Raw genomic sequence first — 4,643 nt, 5'->3', positions numbered from 1 at the left:
TTGTCCAAACTATGCCTATCTCTACCTAAAAAACATAGTCAGGAAGGCCAACTAATACATTGACTTAATAACAACTTGCATTAACAAGTTATTTTGCTATCAAATGGGAAACGTAAGTACCCACACACAACGTTGTTGGTTGTGTGTCTTAATTACAACATGCATGCATATAAATTTCTCTTCAACCAAATAACTTTACCTAGTTAATTACTCCAATTCCTTATAAATAGGTTCAGCTGCATGGAGTTAAGCTCAACAAACAAAAGTACCTGAGGGTAAAAAATTAAATCAAAAATGGGTTCTGAAAACATCAAGCTTCCAAGTATAGATTTTTCTCATGAAGACCTAAAGCCAGGAACACCTGTATGGAACCAAGTGAAAAGCAAAGTCCACAAAGCACTAGTAGAATATGGCTGCTTTGAAGCATCTTCTGATAAAATTCCTATACACCTTCATAATTCCATTTTTGAATTCTCACAAGAGGTTTTTAATCTCCCTTTAGAAACCAAAGTTAGAAATGTTTCAACCAAACCTTTCTATGGCTACGTTGGACATTTTCCTAAAGTTCCACTTTATGAAAGCATGGGCATTGATGATACTAACATCCCTCATGAAGTTGAGAAATTCACTCAAATTCTTTGGCCACAAGGAAACCCTACTTTTTGGTAAAACTTTATTATCTTTTAACCCCTCGTTATAACACGACTTTATATTATTGTTCTTCTTTATACACACACACAATATATATATATATATATATATATATATATATATATATATATATATAGGAATTCAAATACTCAATATTAGTCAATGGAAACAAATAATTGGTCGAAATTGCCTTAAATATGCACAGCCCTACTAAGTGGTGTATAGATGTTATGCCTATTAGTAATACCTTATTCTTTAACAACTTTTAATATTTCAATTCTTATATGTGATGGCAGTAAAACTACTCAGTCATACTCAGAGCAACTAGTAGAGTTAGACCAGATAGTAAAGAGGATGATTCTGGAGAGCTTAGGCGTCGAAAAGTACATGGATGGGCATATGAATTCGACCAACTATATTCTTCGATTGATGAAGTATAAAGCACCTCAAAGCAGTGAAACTAAACCAGGACTAAGTGCTCACACAGACAAGAGCATTGTTACCATACTGTGCCAAAATTAGGTGAAGGGTCTTCAAGTTTTGACAAAAGATGGACAGTGGATCAATGTCGATGCTACGCCAAACACTTTCATTGTCATCATTGGAGACTCTCTACATGTAAGTGCTTCCAACATTTAGCCCTATTTTTATTTTCTTTTGGTTTAACTTAGGATAGTGGCAGATTCAGAAATTTTAAGTGCGAGTTCTCAACTACTTTTAATTCAATTTTTAAACTAGTGAGCACATTGTCATATCCTGAGATTGGATGCTCAAAGGACTACCTCGTCATTCTTTAGTCTTTTGTGGCTCCGCCACTGAATATAAAAAAATAAATTATACTATCAACTTATTTCTACTAATAATTAATTATAGCATGTAATATATCCTATTTTTCGCGTTACTTATCCATTAAACGGACTTATCTGTCCTTCAAGTCTTACGTTTTATCTGGAAATGAAGGATAGGTTTTGTCATTTTTTTTCGTAGGCATGGACAAATGGTCGATTGCATTCGCCATATCATAGAGTGATGATGACAGGAAATGAAGCAAGGTACTCAGTTGGTTTGTTTTCACTACCAAAAGCTGGATACACAATAAAGGCACCAGAAGAGTTGGTAGATGATGAGCATCCTTTACTCTTTAAGCCCTTTGATCATCTTAAATTCCTAGCTTTTTGTTACTCTAAAGAAGGCATGAGATGGAAATTTCCTCTAAAGACCTATTGTGGTGTCTGATTTTAATTTATGTATTTTAATTATGCTACTAGGAGAATAAATATGTATGCTTCGTGTGAGTGTGTGTATATATATATGCTTGTTTTATACATTGATTTGAGTAATAATATTGTTAGACTTAGACCAACTAAAACCAGACCAATAAAAGTTTGGTTGTTTTTGATTGTAACTCTCTAGATGATCTATAATTGAAGGGGGCATGTGAAATACAGAGCAAAAGCATATAAGAGAAATTAAAAAAAACCAACACATTAGTCGTTGTTGGTCACATGACAAGGGCAGTGATATTTACTGGAGAATTTTCTTACTTTCTCAAACTCTGTCTATACTTGAATAGTATAAAATGAAACAGTTTTTCATTCAGTAGAAACATGGGAGTTATGAAAAATATCAACTATGTAATGGTGTGGTTGATAAAATCTGAACCTGAACACACTCAACGAGATACTTAATGATGATGATCACTTTTTTCAATTGGTCATTTACTTCTTAATGTCTCATTATTTTTAAACTTGATATATACAATATACTTTTCACATATACATTTATTCGTTATGATTCGATAATTTTTTAGTTTACTTTTATAAAATTGAAAACGTAGCTAATTATTCGATAGTTACAAATTTATATGAAAACCTGTGATTTTATTAAATGGAACCTAAAGATCTATTTGATATTGTTGGATTCGGATCTGGCTTCTCTCCATTTTCTCTCTACAATTTCCCGAAGTTTTTGGTTGGATTAAGACACATGTCATAATTTAGAATTAATCGTTGAGATTTAATTAGTTAAATTAAAATTCTAACCATAGTTATCTACTTCCACATATTTGTTGCGTAAATATTTTTATCTATTAAAACTATTTTTGTTTTATCCTTGAACAATTTTTTTTTTTTTTTAAATTGGGGGTGGGGGGAGGAGAATGGGGGAGGGGATTACAATGTAGGGAATCGAACCCTCACCAACAAGGTGAAAGTTTAGGTAACTAATCAATTAAGCTACTAAGATTCCCCATCCTTAAACAATTTACTGATGAGTTTTTACTTTTTTGTTTTACTAATGTTTGTCATTTTTCTTAAGTAATGTTTTTCAAATACAAAAAAAAGATTGTGGCTTGAAGTTTTTCTAATTTTATTTTCTTTATGTGTCAAATAAATTAATTATACGTGTGCCGAATCAAATAAAAGATTATACCAAATAATTCATTACATTTACTTTATACTTTTTTTCTGCTAATGCTTGCCATTTTTCTTAAGTAATGTTTTTCAAATAAAAAAAATAAAGATTGTGGCTTGAAATTTTTTTAATTTTATTTTTTTATGTGCCAAATAAATCCATTATACATGTGCCAAATCAAATATAAAAATCGTACCAAATAAATTCATTATATTTTCTTTATATAGCTCTTTTGAATTCTCAACTAGAAAAATTAAAATTTTAATTATATTATGATTTTTTAAAAAAAAATTTAGGAAAAGCTTTTAATATATATTTGAGGCGGTAAAGATTTTTTTAAAAATATTGATTAAAAGATATAATGAATATTTAAGGAAGAAATATAACTAAATAGATGAAAGTAGATAACTATAGTTAGAACTTTGATTTAACTAATTAAATCTCAACTATTAATATTAAATTATGACATGTGTCTCCAGTCCAAACAAAAACTTGAGAAAATTGAAGAGAAGGAAAATGGAGAGGAGCTGATTCCATTGGATTTGATACCAGCAACGGTAAATTTTTTTATTTCCTTTATTTTTAAATCCTGGCTCATCCATCGTATTGTTTATTAAGCAACCAAACTTTTTATTTATTAACCTGGTTTTCTAAACAAAGATATGAAATATATGCATGTCCAAGCATAGAAAAAAAATTCATTTATTTTAATTGTTTATTTTAGATTTGACTCATCTCTTAAAAAATCATATAAAAATGAAAAATCTATTCTTAAAATACCGGACAAATAAGAAGTGAACGGAAGGCAGTACTTATTAAGCTTATCTCAGATCTGACCCTACTCCAATATTAACTCATTGCACGTAATTAATATGAAAGATTAATAACCTTTTAATTTAGTCGACTAATCAGAATTATATGGTCAAAATTCAGACCACTTTTTGGTAAGCAAACAAAATTGTTTGGTTGATTGATTTGATTTACATATGTAGCTTGCATCACCATGTTTAAAGCATATTCCATTTTGAAAAAAATCCAAATTTTGAAAATATGTAATGCCAAAATTATAGAATCAATAGAGTTAAGGCCAAGAATTAACATATGTAAATGCGATTAGTTTCAAATTTGAATGGTACCGCTTCTAATTATATGCCCCATGAATCTGTCAAATGATTGGTAATATTTTAACTTTGGTTGCAAAGTGGTACCACTAATTTATTTTTATTTTATTTGTGGAGTTATTCTAGTAGTCGTTCAATTATTATCTACTTATTCCTATCACGATGTTATATGCAAATTGACCACCTTAAACAAAAACAAATTAAAAAATAATGATAAATTTTATACTTTTGTACATTAGTAATGTTAAGAATTATAGACTACTTAGCAAACAGCCAGATCAAATCAAACGAAAGTGTTCAACATCACAATGGAGGACCACAAGGATATCAATCTTTTATTTTATGTTATCTGATATTATGGATATCATAACTTATGTAACATGAGCAATAATTCATAAGATTCATAACTAAGACAATGATTTCTAATACGTCAAATTTATGATATTATTTTTAATATAT

At 29.5% G+C, this 4,643-nt stretch overlaps 1 pseudogene; it reads left to right on the top strand.

Annotated features, from left to right (window-relative positions):
• Positions 1–294: 294 nt before the first annotated feature.
• On the top strand, positions 295–1,928 carry LOC124894792 (annotated as a pseudogene).
• Positions 1,929–4,643: the final 2,715 nt, after the last annotated feature.

Source organism: Capsicum annuum, unplaced genomic scaffold (assembly GCF_002878395.1).
Source record: "Capsicum annuum cultivar UCD-10X-F1 unplaced genomic scaffold, UCD10Xv1.1 ctg77490, whole genome shotgun sequence".
Lineage (NCBI taxonomy): Eukaryota > Viridiplantae > Streptophyta > Magnoliopsida > Solanales > Solanaceae > Capsicum > Capsicum annuum.
Note: the sequence above shows the minus strand (reverse complement) of the source record. Positions and strands in the feature narration are given on the sequence as shown.